Raw genomic sequence first — 15,000 nt, 5'->3', positions numbered from 1 at the left:
AAAGTGCCCGTTGGTAAGTTTTTTTCTTGAAGGAAGACTTAACTGAATATTCTTACACTGAAAATGCCATCACATTGGAACTGGAACCTTAGGGCTGAGCTACGTGGGCAGTTAACGTAACCACTTGTTGAAGACCATTTCATTTGCAGCACATTGATTTTAGTGAAGGCTGCAAGCAAGATTTGAAATTGTTTAGAAGCATGAAATTAAAATCACCCACATAGTCCAGCTATTAGTTTGACGAGTGGAGATCCATCACAGCTCATTTATCTGACAGGTTGCAGACCATTAATGGTCCTAAATACTAGGATGAGCGAGGATAGTCATTGTTATGCCTCGTACACACACAACGATTGTTGGCCGTGAATTTTCGGCCAACGTCCGATCGGCCGATTTTCGGCTTGTTAGTATGATGCTTCCGACAACCGACTGCGACTTTTCGGCCGAACAAAATCTGGTGTGCAGGCTATAACATTTTTGTTGGCCATCAACAGAACGGCCAATTTTTCGTCAGTCAGTACAGATTTCGGCAGACAAAAATCTGATGAGCAAGACTGGGCATGCTCAGAGAAGAAAAAACACACGAAAAGTAAACCAGAACATGACATCACTTCTGAAGTTGGTTTTTGTTGGCCGCTAAAATTCGTGTGCAGTCTAGAGCACATTTCAACCAACACAACAACACTGGACAAAAGGCGGCCAATCAGTCGGCCGATAATCGTTGCGTGTGTACGAGGCTTTACTAGACTGAAATTAGTACATTGTTGGCATATTCTGAAGAAAGCTGATTCTCTAGTCTCTGGCGTTGCTTGTTCCCCTACCCTCGGCATGTTGGGAATTCTGCACAAGACCATCAGAGACTATGCACGCTTGTCGCTGAACAAGCAAAGAGAATATGTACAGCAGCAGGTTAAACTGTTCCCTGTATCGATTGATCTACATCTTACATATTCCAAAGCACTTTTTACAGGAGACACTCTTTGCCGGCCAGTATTGACGGCACACTAGGGTTTCACAACAGCCATACAAGGACACACATTCATCCTCTAGGGACGGTTTAGGTCAATGCCAATTACCTTAACAACATGTTTTTGGATTGTGGGAGGAAACCGGAGCCCTGGAATGGGACTTTACCGACCACGAGGAGAACATACAAATGCCATGTAGACAAGGTCCCCAGGAGGACTAAGCTGTGATGCAATGATATATATCTTATATATAAGGAACTGTTTTCATTTTTGTCTACTTTATTATTATTAATATTATTATTATTATTATTATACAAGATTTTATCTTATATATAATCTTATATAAGGAACTGTTTTCATTTTTGTCTACTTTATTATCATTATTATTATTATACAAGATTTTATCTTATATATAATCTTATATAAGGAACTGTTTTCATTTTTGTCTACTTTATTATCATTATTATTATTATTATTATTATACAAGATTTTATCTTATATATAATCTTATATAAGGAACTGTTTTAATTTTTGTCTACTTTATTATCATTATTATTATTATAATACAAGATTTTTATGGTGCCAACAACGTGCTTTACAACACAAGGGCAGACAGTACAGTTAAAATACAATTTAATATAAGAGGAATCAGAGGGCTTTATAAAAAAAAGTAATGTTTTATTGTTAAAGCCGGATGCTAGTTTTTGACACCTGCTTTGCAAATTGTTAGCCATAATTGGGTAGCGTAGAGAATGATGCTAGGAAGAACGTCTTATGTATCCAGTGCAAAGCATCGCAAACATTGTTGACCATGTCCCTGAATCAACAAGCATTAAACAGCACTTAAGGCATCTTAACCTGTGCTTAAAGCATGCTAAAGTGGCCTCTCAGCCAATACTGCTTTAGCATACCCAAAGTGCTATTGCTGCTTTATGAGTCAGAAGCAATCAATGTAGCCGATTATGGACTTTTTCCCTTCCCCATGAAAGTTAACAATTCGTTCACCTAATGCTAATAAAAAGGGGAAACAATATGCCCAAATTTGCACTCACCAACAGCACAATCACAAATCCATCAACGGCAGATCAAATTTTTAAACAGTCACTTCATTTCTGCCTGTCAACGTTTTGTGACAAGGGAAAATTGATTTAGTACACTGAAATATGGATTAAGCACTGATGGCACAAATACAGTTTGGTAATGACAAGGAAAAGAAATCAGGTATCTGAATATTTACTTTGTAGAGGGAACTTGGTGAGGTAGAGCAGGTGTCAGAGAAAACACGATACCTGGCTACACAGTGATAGAGATATCAGATATACATAAGACTTAATTGATAAAGGTAATGATATAGGAAAGGTGATAGAAATCACAGTGATATTGAGGTAATAGAGCACATAAGGGAAAGAGAAGATAGTGGTATAGGGGAGGTGATTGAGTAGCTAGTGGTATAGAGTAGATGATAGAGAAAATAGTGGTATAGGGGAGATTAAAGAGAAGAAGTTGTATAGGGGAGATAATGGAGAAGATAGTGGTATAGAGGAGGTAATAGAGAATATAGTGCTATATGGGAGGTGATAGAGAAGATAGTGGTAGAGGAGAAGGTGATAGAGAATATAGTAGTATAGAGGAGGTGATAGAGAAGACAGTGATATAGAGCAGGTGATAGAGAAGACAGTGATATAGAGCAGGTGATAGAGAAGATAGTGGTATAGAGTAGATGATAGAGAAGATAGTGGTATAGAGTAGATGATAGAGAAGATAGTGGTATAGAGGAGATGATAGAGAAGATAGTGGTATAGAGGAGATGATAGAGAAGATAGTGGTATAGAGGAGATGATAGAGAAGATAGTGGTATAGAAGAGATGATAGAGAAGGTAGTGGTATAGAGGAGATGATAGAGAAGGTAGTGGTATAGGGGAGATGATAGAGAAGATAGTGGTATAGGGCAGGTAATAGAGAAGGTAGTGGTATAGGGGAGGTGATAGCAAAGATAGTGGTATAGGGGAGGTGATAGCAAAGATAGTGGTATATGGGAGGTGATAGAGAAGGTAGTGGTATAGGGGAGGTGATAGCAAAGATAGTGGTATAGGGGAGGTGATAGCAAAGATAGTGGTATATGGGAGGTGATAGAGAAGATCTTGGTATAGAGTAGATGATAGAGAAGATAGTGGTATAGAGTAGATGATAACGAAGATAGTGGTATAGGGGAGGGGATAGAGAATATAGTCATGTAGGGGAGGTGATAGAGAAATCAGTGGTATAGAGGAGGTGATAGAAAAGATAGTGGTAAAGATGAGATGATAGAGAAGATAGGAGTATAGGGGAGGTGATGAAGAAGATAGTGGTATAGGGGAGGGGATAGAGAAGATCTTGGTATAGAGTAGATGGTAGAGAAGATAGTGGTATAGAGGAGGTGATAGAGAAGATAGTGGTATAGAGGAGGTGATAGAGAAGATAGTAATATAGAGGAGATGATAGAGAAGATAATGGTATAGATGAGATGATAGAGAAAGTAGTGGTATAGGGCAGGTGATAGAGAAGGTAGTGGTATAGGGGAGGTGATAGCAAAGATAGTGGTATATGGGAGTTGATAGAGAAGATCTTGGTATAGAGTAGATGATAGAGAAGATAGTGGTATAGAGTAGATGATAGAGAAGATAGTGGTAAAGATGAGATGATAGAAAAGATAGCAGTATAGGGCAGGTGATGGAGAAGATAGTGGTATAGAGGAGGTGATGAAGATAGTGGTATAGAGCAGGTGATCGAGAAGATAGTGGTTTAGGAGAGGTGATAAAGAAGATAGTGGTATAGTGGAGGCGATAGAGAAGATAGTGGTATAGGGGAGATGATAGAGAAGGTAGTAGTATAGAGGAGATTATAGAGATGGAGAAGATAGTGGTATAGGGGAGGTGATAGAGAAAATAGTGGTCTGGGGGGAGATGATAGAGAAGATAGTGGTATAGAGGAGATGATAGAGAAGGTAGTGGTATAGAGGAGATGATAGAGATGGAGAGGATAGTGGTATAGGGGAGGTGATAGAGAAGATAGTAGGTGATAGAGATGATTTTAGTATGGAGTAGATGATAGAGAAGATAGTGGTATAGATAAGATGATAGAGAAGATAGTGGTATAGAGAAGGTGATAGAGAAGATAGTGGTATAGAGGAGATGATAGAGAAGATACTTGTCTGGGGGAGATGATAGAGAAGATAGTGGTTTGTGGGGGGGGGGGGGTGATAGAGAAGATAGTGGTATAGAGGAGGTGATACAGAAGATAGGGGTACAGAGGAGATGATAGAGAAGATAGTGGTATAGGGGAGGTGATAGGATGATAGAGAAGATAGTGGTATAGGAGAGGTGATAGAGAAGATAGTGGTATAGGGAAGGTGATAGAGAAGATAGTGGTCTGGAGAAGATGATAGAGAAGATAGTGGTATAGAAGAGATGATAGAAAGGGTAGTGGTATAGGGGAGATGATAGAGAAGATAGTGGTATAGAGGAGATGATAGAGAAGATAGTGGTATAGGGGAGGTGATAGGATGATAGAGAAGATAGTGGTATGGGAGAGGTGATAGAGAAGATAGTGGTATAGGGAAGGTGATAGAGAAGATAGTGGTCTGGAGAAGATGATAGAGAAGATAGTGGTATAGGAGAGATGATAGAAAGATTAGTGGTATAGGGTAGATGATAGAGAAGATAGGTGTATAGGGGAGATGATAGAGAAGATAGTGGTATAGGGGAGATGATAGAGAAGGTAGTGGTATAGGGTAGGTGATAGAGAAGATAATGGTATAGAGCAGGTGATAGAAAAGGTAGTGGTATATGGGAGGTGATAGAGAAGATCTTGGTATAGAGTAGATGATAGAGAAGATAGTGGTATAGAGTAGATGATAGAGAAGATAGTGGTATTGGGGAGGTGATAGAGAAAATAGTGGTATAGAGAAGGTAATAGAAAAGATAGTAGTAAAGATGAGATGATAGAAGATAGCAGTATAGGGGAGGTAATGGAGAAGATAGTGGCATAGAGGAGTTGATAGAGAAGATAGCGGTATACCGGTAGTGATGGAGAAGATAGTGGTATAGAGGAGGTGATAGAGAAAATAGTGGTCTGGGAGGAGATGATAGAGAAGATAGTGGCATAGAGTAGATGATAGAGAAGATAGTGGTATAGGAGAGATGATAGAGAAGATAGCGGTATAGGAGAGGTGATAGAGAAGATAGTGGTATAGGGGAGATGATAGAGAAGATAACGGTATAGGGGAGATGATGGAGAAGATAGTGGTATAGGGCAGATGTTAGAGAAGATAGTGGTATAGAAGAGGTGATAGTGATAGTGGTAAAGGGGAGGTGATAGAGAAGATAGTGGTAAAGGGGAGGTGATAGAGAAATAATAATATAGAGGAGGTGATGGGGAAAATAGTAGTATAGATGAGGTGATAGAAAATATAGTGGTATAGAGGAGGTGATGGAGAAGATAGTGGTATAGAGGAGGTGATGGAAAAGATAGTGGTATAGAGGAGGTGATGGAGAAGATAGTGGTATCGAGGAGGTGATGGAGAAGATGGTACTATTGAGGAGGTGATGGAGAAGATAGTGGTATAGAGGAGGTGATGGAGAAGATAGTGGTATAAAGGAGGTGATGGAGAAGATAGTGGTATAAAGGAGGTGATGGAGAAGATAGTGGTATAGAGGATATGATGGAGAAGATAGTGGTATAGAGGATATGATGGAGAAGATAGTGGTATAGAGGATATGATGGAGAAGATAGTGGTATAAAGGAGATGATGGAGAAGATAGTGGTATAAAGGAGGTGATGAAGATCAGAGGGATGTTGAGCAGGTATAAAAAACAAAATAAAGCAATGGACTGAGATATACTGAACATATATGATTTCAATGCAGCTGAGTTTCAATCCTGGGTTCATAGAGCCTGAATGTTTGTACTGGAGATCTGGGGATACCCAAAGGTTTTTCCCCATATGGTTTCCTTTGCTGATATACCAGCCCCACCCTCTTCTGCCTCACAGCCTGCAATGGGTAACAAGGAGTCGAACAACAATGAATAAATGCAGATGTTGGATCCAAGGGTCGGGTCTCTGATTTTCTCATTGGATATCCCCATGTATGACCGGCTGAAAGGAAGACACCAGGAAGACACCATTAGGAGTCACCAGATGTCTCTCAGTGATATACAGGTCAGAGGCAAATGGTAAAATATCCCATTAACATAACAGTCTGTTCTAGAGGTAAGTAATGGCGCTCCACAAAACCCATGTTGGTGTCTGAAGGCTCCACAGTAAACAGTTAAATATTATCTAGAAGGCGATTGGTTAAAATTCCTCCCCCTCCCGATATTGAATGCAGCGGGGCATCCCCATTGTGTGTAGTAACAGAGGGAAATCCTTCCTTCCAATTGGAGGGGGCAGACTCCCACACACCTCTGCAGTGTCTGATGCAGCATCCGTGTACCGAGGTGGGGGGATGGAAAGGGGGGGGGGGAGGGGACTTCAGCATCTTCATCCAACGTTCCTATAGAAACAGCATATTTTGCAGATAACATTGCCTCTTGAGGACCCAGGCGTGTCCGGTTCCGGTATCCATGTACACACCGAAATCCAGTTGACCGCATTTACAAATATAAGTTTACGGGCAAAGAGTGCAAATGGAATGCTGTAACAGATCTAGAGTGAAGACGATTGTGAGGAAGGGAGGAGGGAAGGAGGAATGTGACAGGGAAATCCCAGATTGTCAGGCCACGCACGGTACGTGACACAGATCCAAATACCAGTAGACGTCGGATGTTCCCTGACAAGTGACAAACTGCTCCCTTGAGAGAGATTCTTCTTTAGAAGGCTTTTCCCGAGAACAGGGCTGGAAACGCCTGAACACACATTTTATTAAGTTGTACACAATCTTGATAGAGAAAGAGCAACCGAGCATAAAAATATGAATTGGCATTAGGATCCGCACACCAAAAAAATATGAAAACCTTTTTGTCCTCTAACCTTCTCCCAGTTCCTTTTGGTCTGGGGGAATGTTTTGGATACTGTGGGCAGCCCCCCATAACTCTGGATGCAATCACAGTAATGATAAATTTAGGGGTTATTAAAAAATAGCACACACATGCAAAAGAAATTACCAAATTTGAAGACAATCCATAAATAAAAATGGGGATTTGGTCCCACCATATGGCCATATAGTGCTCAAGCCCACCACTACGTCAAAGTACCCCATTATCAGTGGGTCCTACACTATCCATGAAAAAAATTTAGGGGTTGATTTAGTAAAATCGTAGAGTACAAAATCTGGTACAGCTGTGCTTGGAAACCAATCGGCTTCTAGTTTCAGCTTGTTCAATTATGCTTTGACATAGAAAACTGGAAGCTGATTGGTTTCTGTGCAGAGTTGCACCAGATTTTGCACCAGATTTTGCACTCTCCAGTTTTAGCAAATCAACCCCTATGTCTACACCTGTGGTCTCCAGACTGCGGCATGGGGGCCAAATTGCTTGTCTTTATCACTATTCTGCCAACTGACATCAACAATAGGGCACTATTTCTCCCATTGGCACCAACAATGGGGCACTATTTCTCCCATTGACACCAACAATGGGGCACTATTCCTCATAATGATAGCAATGATGGGGAACTATTCTTCCACCTAATATCAAATGTGGTGATGTTTACTCCCACTGATGCGAGGAAAATTCCCACTCCAAGTGGTCACAGTCCAGCCCCTCTGAAGTCTGAAGGGCAATAAACTGGCCCTTTATTTAAAAAGTTTGTAAAACCCTGGTCTACACCAGATTTTCTCAACCTTTTTAACATAAGGCACTCTTAAAATAATTTTACAGCTTTAGGGAAACCCTGCCAACATTTACTGTAGCTACGACTCACGGTACATTAACATGATGGTCACTGTGAAAACTGTTCCTTAACAGAGAAGTTTGAGATTTAGAAAAAAAAAAATTATACTCACCTACGTAGATGCAGCATTGATTAGATGCTGCATCTGTTCCCCGCTATCTCTATACTGTGAACTGAGTGATTAAACACCACTGATCACTCAGTTCTCCCCTCTACTCTGAGCAGAGAGCCGTGACTGTAAGTTCTCCCCTCTGCTCTGAGCAGAGAGCCATGACTGTAAGTTTTCCCCTCTGCTCTGAGCAGAGAGCCATGATTGTAAGTTCTCCCCTCTGCTGTGAGCAGAGAGCCATGACTGTAAGTTCTCCCCTCTGCTCTGAGCAGAGAGCCATGACTGTAAGTTCTCCCCTCTGCTCTGAGCAGAGAGCCGTGATTGTAAGTTCTCCCCTCTGCTCTGAGCATAGAGCCATGACTGTAAGTTCTCCGCTCTGCTCTGAGCAGAGAGCCATGACTGTAAGTTCTCCCCTCTGCTCTGAGCAGAGAGCCATGACTGTAAGTTCTCCCCTCTGCTCTGAGCAGAGAGCCGTGACTGTAAGTTCTCCCCTCTGCTCTGAGCAGAGAGCCATGACTGTAAGTTCTCCCCTCTGCTCTGAGCAGAGAGCCATGACTGTAAGTTCTCCCCTCTGCTCTGAGCAGAGAGCCATTAATGTAAGTTCTCCCCTCTGCTCTGAGCAGAGAGCCATGACTGTAAGTTCTCCCCTCTGCTCTGAGCAGAGAGCCATGACTGTAAGTTCTCCCCTCTGCTCGGAGAAGAGAGCCATGACTGTAAGTTCTCCCCTCTGCTCTGAGCAGAGAGCCATTAATGTAAGTTCTCCCCTCTGCTCTGAGCAGAGAGCCATGACTGTAAGTTCTCCCCTCTGCTCTGAGCAGAGAGCCATGACTGTAAGCTCTCCGCTCTCTCCTCCAGCATTCACTGGAGTGCCAGGATGGGGATCGGCTGGCTCAGTCTCCCAACAGCGCAGCTGATAGACTGAGCCAGATGCTGGTCCAGGCATCTGGTTGGATCTCAACTGTAGAGTTTGGATCTTTCCCCAGCCTGGACCAGCCGAGTGACATCAGCCGACGGCGGGCTTTAGCCCACTGCCAGCTGAAAACGGGTCACAGAAGTGCAGAATGAATTGCACTCCTGTATAGCTTTGCCCATACTACTCCTTTAAATTGTGGTCCTTGGGAAGAATTTTCCCTCTTACAGATAGCTAAAAAATAATTGGTTTTAATAGTAACTTACCTGAGAGTCACAAATCCCTAATTGTTTAAGGAAGCAACCTGTGGAGGAGCCCTAGGGTTCCACTGAAGACAACCCAGGATACGTTTGTATAAAGGGTTACAGATGTCAGAGATTATCCATAAAGTATTACAGCTGTACTCTAGACCAGTGATGGGGAACCTTGGCACCCCAGATGTTTTGGAACTACATTTCCCATAATGCTCATGCACTCTGCTGTGTAGTTGAGCATCATGGGAAATGTAGTTCCAAAACATCTGGGGTGCCAAGGTTTGCCATCACTGCCAGTGATGGCGAACCTTGGCACCCCAGATGTTTTGGGACTACATTTCCCATGATGCTTCTGTACTCTGCAGTGTAGTTGAGCATCATGGGAAATATAGTTACAAAACATCTGGGGTGCCAAGGTTTGCCATCACTGGTATAAGCAATATAGCTTGGTCAGCAGCCCACCCCCAGTCTGCTGATTGGACTGTAAAGGAGCATTAACACTGGGATGAGAATATCATTCTGTTCTCTACTCCTGTCAACTGGACTACATGTGCAAGGGACTGATTGTATCAAAGTCCCCCCACTCATTCCCAATCTGGATGCTCTGAGCAGAGAGCCATGACTGTAAGTTCTCCCCTCTGCTCTGAGCAGAGAGCCGTGACTGTAAGTTCTCCCCTCTGCTCTGAGCAGAGAGCCATGACTGTAAGTTCTCCCCTCTGCTCTGAGAAGAGAGCCATGACTGTAAGTTCTCCCCTCTGCTCTGAGCAGAGAGCCATTAATGTAAGTTCTACCCTCTGCTCTGAGCAGAGAGCCATGACTGTAAGTTCTCCCCTCTGCTCTGAGCAGAGAGCCATGACTGTAAGCTCTCCCCTCTGCTCTGAACAGAGAGCCGTGACTGTAAGTCACCGGCTCTCTGCTCTCTCCTCCAGCATTCACTGGAGTGCCAGGATGGGGATCGGCTGGCTCAGTCTCCCAACAGCGCAGCTGATAGACTGAGCCAGATGCTGGTCCAGGCATCTGGTTGGATCTCAACTGTAGAGTTTGGATCTTTCCCCAGCCTGGACCAGCCGAGTGACATCAGCCGACGGCGGGCTTTAGCCCACTGCCAGCTGAAAACGGGTCACAGAAGTGCAGAATGAATTGCACTCCTGTATAGCTTTGCCCATACTACTTCTTTAAATTGTGGTCCTTGGGAAGAATTTTCCCTCTTACAGATAGCTAAAAAATAATTGGTTTTAATAGTAACTTACCTGAGAGTCACAAATCCCTAATTGTTTAAGGAAGCAACCTGTGGAGGAGCCCTAGGGTTCCACTGAAGACAACCCAGGATACGTTTGTATAAAGGGTTACAGATGTCAGAGATTATCCATAAAGTATTACAGCTGTACTCTAGACCAGTGATGGGGAACCTTGGCACCCCAGATGTTTTGGAACTACATTTCCCATAATGCTCATGCACTCTGCTGTGTAGTTGAGCATCATGGGAAATGTAGTTCCAAAACATCTGGGGTGCCAAGGTTTGCCATCACTGCCAGTGATGGCGAACCTTGGCACCCCAGATGTTTTGGGACTACATTTCCCATGATGCTTCTGTACTCTGCAGTGTAGTTGAGCATCATGGGAAATGTAGTTACAAAACATCTGGGGTGCCAAGGTTTGCCATCACTGGTATAAGCAATATAGCTTGGTCAGCAGCCCACCCCCAGTCTGCTGATTGGACTGTAAAGGAGCATTAACACTGGGATGAGAATATCATTCTGTTCTCTACTCCTGTCAACTGGACTACATGTGCAAGGGACTGATTGTATCAAAGTCCCCCCACTCATTCCCAATCTGGATTTGTGAGTGCAGGAGATTAAAGGAAGATACCAATAAAACAGATTTGGATACCTATAATAAAAATTAATAAATAAAAATGCTTTTAATACTTTATATATAACTTAATCAATTGGTGTCTATTTGATAGCTGCTTGGAGTTCAGCGTTGAATAATACGACCACTGTACCCTTTTCTGGATTTGGTACCGACACCGTATACCTCACATTAGTAACTAGATAACACCAAGCTTAATCCCCTTTTGCCCAAACTTCTGCTGCAGACTTTTGTGGCCAAGTTTTGTAGGCCCTGTCTTTAGTCTGCAAAGTTTAGCTGCAACCAACCTCTGTAAATTATACACATTATTTTTGGCACACATGTAGCCAGCAAGATTTGTGGTCACAGTAATGGTACCATGAGAGCCGGTTCACACTGAGGCGACACGACTCCTTACTACTTCGGGGGCGACTTGTGCATTACATTGCACCACGACTTCGGAGCGACTTGCAGGGACTTCACATAATGGAAGTTTATGCAAGTTGCTCCGAGGTCGCCCCGAAGTAGTACACGACCCTTTTTCTAAGTCGGAGCGACTTGTGTCGCTCCTATTAGAAAGGGTCCTGTAGCGGTCAATGAGGGAGCGCGACTTGTCAGGCTCACAAGTCGCCTGACAAGTCGCACTCGTGTGAACCGACTCTAAAAGTCGCTGTAGTGAGTATACAAGTAAAAATTGTATTCTGCTCATTATTTTGTAAATATCTTCCTACTTTCAACAATGCTTATTCACTTCTTGGTGTGGGAAAACGGATTGCAATGACCCACACTACCATTTATCGGGTCAATCAAATAGCTTGCTGGGGCATTGCTGGGGCGTTCTCCTGCATACCTCTGGCCAAAAATATGAAGCTGGAAAATTCTGCTTCCAGGCTGAATGCCTGGAGTGCTCAGAGAATATTAGAAGTGATAATACACTGATTGCAAACATTATCAGATACTCTGTATGGCCAAAAGCTTGTGAATACCTTATCACACTTGCTTTGTGGCCAAAAGTATGTTGATAACTCTCCAAGTGATTGAGTTCAAGTGTTTCCAGTAAAGGGTGCCATTAAAAGAGAAGTTTGGGAATAAAAAAAAATAAATAAATAAACATTTATACACACCTAGGTGGATGCTGCATCTGTCCCCCACCACCTCTGACAGACTGAGAACCAAGCGATCAAAGAGCACTGATCATTCAGTTCTCAGTCTTTAGTGAGCAGAGAGCTGGTGACTGTCAGTCACCGGCTCTCTGATCTGCCCTTGCCAGGGCTGTGGTGGGGTGTCAGCCGACAGTGGGAGTTAACTCGCTGTCAGCTGAAAATGGAGTGCCCTGCAGTGATCCATAGGAGACATTGGGCCAAAAGCACTTTGGTCCTACTTCTCCTTTAATGAGAATTTGGACAATTGTGCACTTCAACCTTATGGCATCCTTTTCCATATGATCATTCTGTTCACAAAGCAAGATCAATAAAGACATGGTTAAATGAGTTTAGTGGGGAGGAACTTGAATACTGACCCCAACCCTATTAAACACCTTTGGGAAGAACTGGAACCCAGATTGTGAACAAGGTCTTCAAACCTCACAATTGCTCTTTTGGCTGAATGGGCAACAGAATGGGATCTTCGACAAGGTGATATCAGTGTGATGGTGAGGTGCCCATAAACTGCCTGGCGAAACTGATGCAGTGGCAACATGGCAAAGCAACTAAAATTGATGTTCTGGGTTCAGCTCCTAACACAAACACAATCTTTATATAGCTGGCATGTTCTCATCTGGCTCACATTTGCTTGTGGCCATCATCGCAGTTTGCAGAGTCAGTCTGCAAGCTCACATAGATCGGCATTGTTACCATTCAGATTTTTTTTCCAGGGTTTCCTCACAATCCAAAAACACACTGGTATGTCAGTCGGTTTTCACCCAGCCTGGCAATACTGTGGTATGGCATTTAGATGGTAAAGTTAATGGCAAGAATAAACCAAAGAAACTGAGTTAATGTCCTCTATAGTGCTTCAGAAGAGCCAGTGCTACATTGTTGTTGGCTGCCAGACCCTGGCTTCCTATATATCTTGGATGGTCCAAAAGCAAGAGCTCCCTGTCATAATTTCCAGCTCTTTTCCTGTCCACCTGGGGGATATGGGGGTTTAACCCATCTTCATGTGTTCCAGCTCCTTCTCTATAATATAAAATAAAAAACCCAGTAGGGATGGTGAGATTGGTGCTGCTTATATTGATCAGCAATGCAGAGCTGGGAACTCAGCAAAGATATCTCCCTAGTAAAGCCCTGGAAAATCTCCTAGGATGTGTAAGGTAAAGTTAATGGTAAAAACAAATCGAAGCAACTGATTCAATGTCCTCCACAAAGTGATACAGAAGAGCCAGTGCTACATTACGGTGTGCTGCCAGTCCCTGGCTTCCTATATATATTGGATGGTCCGATAGCAAGAGCTCCCTGACATATTTTCCAGGTCTGTTCCTGTCCACCTAGGAGATTTTGGTGGTTTCACCCATCTTAATATGTTCCAGCTCCTTCTCTATAATATAAAATAAATAAAAACCCAGTAGAGATGGTTTAGCTGCTTATATTGAGCAGGTATTAAGAGCTGGGAACGCAGTAAAGAGATCTCCCTGGTAAAGCCCTGAAAGATCTGCTAGGATGTGTAAGATGGTTTAACATGCTAGCATATACCCCAGAGCTTAAATACCAGTTTTGGTTGGACTAACCCTTTAAACTAAAACATCATTTAGCTTAATACACAGGTGAAACATATAAGGATTAACCTTGAAATGAAATAAAATAAACTATATTTCATTTCCTTTTGTTTAAATGATAACTCTGGTAGGTAGCTCGAACATTAGCACTTGCTGAGTAACTTCTGCAAGCACTATCTGAAGGAGATAAAACCTCCATTGGCACTTTTCCACTGCAAGTACCGGCTCGGCTCTACTCGGCCCTGCTTGGCCTGGTTTGGTTTTCCACTGCATGGTACCGCATGGTACGTTGTTGGAACGGTTCGGTACGGTTTGGTATGGTTTGCTTTTCCACTAAAGTAGTACTAAAGTAAGTTTGTGGGATAACAACTATTCTCTGACCAATCAGTGGCTAGTAGTGACAAACAGCTGCATGCAAAGGATTGTGGGATATGGTACCGGTATGGTACCTCTTGGAACCACAATCGAGGTGGTACTGTTTTAAAGAGCCGTACCATTCAGGTTCCATGTAGTGGAAAAGTGCCGCCGTACCGTACCGTTCCTACACCATACCATGCGGTACCAGCAGTGGAAAAGCACAAAAGCGAGCTGAACCGCTCGGTTCCATGCAGTGGAAAAGCGCCATAAGTGACTCACAAGCCACTTTCTAGGGAACAGCTGCTGCAGAAATAGCCATACACTAAGCTGTATATCACTTGGTGGTGATTTCCAATGTTGCTTGTAATGAACTGGGAACAAATGTGTTATCCTGTGCAGTAATCACTAAGAGCCGGTCCACACTAGCGGCGACTTGTCAGGCGACTTGTCAGCCTGACAAGTCGTGCTCCCTCGCGGTCCATTGACCGCTACAGGACCCGTTCTAATAGGAGCGACACAAGTCGCTCCAACTTAGAAAAAGGGTCCTGTACTACTTCGGGGTGACCTCGGAGCGACTTGCATAGACTTCCATTATGTGAAGTCCCTGCAAGTCGCTCCGAAGTCGTGGTGCATGGTAATGCACAAGTCGCCCCCGAAGTAGTAAGGCGTCGTGTCGCCTTAGTGTGAACCGACTCTCATAGTTAAAGCAAAAACCTTCCATACGTACTGAAACATCTGAGTAATATTGTATGGACAAAAATTGATCAGCACGTAGAACAGAATACCCCTTCCACTTTTAACACTTGTTACCATAATATATTGAAAGGAAATATTTTTAGTGACTGTGGGTGGGCAGTCATTTCAGTAATTACTGGATCCTTTGTCCTTATTGATGAGAAGCATGCCCATATATGGTGAGCCGAAACGTAACAGGAACTGCAGATGTCTAGAACATAAAAGGTTAATGGCTA

General features: G+C 43.1%; 1 protein-coding gene across 3 annotated transcripts in view; it reads left to right on the top strand.

Moving 5' to 3' along the window:
• VGF (VGF nerve growth factor inducible) overlaps window positions 1–15,000 on the top strand; it is a 23,136-nt gene that overhangs the window by 3,581 nt on the left and 4,555 nt on the right. The window lies entirely within an intron of this gene.

The sequence above is a fragment of the Pelophylax lessonae genome, assembly GCF_965119305.1.
Source record: "Pelophylax lessonae genome assembly, chromosome: 4".
Taxonomy (NCBI): Eukaryota; Metazoa; Chordata; class Amphibia; order Anura; family Ranidae; genus Pelophylax; species Pelophylax lessonae.
This window is presented reverse-complemented; position numbering and strand designations above follow the sequence as displayed.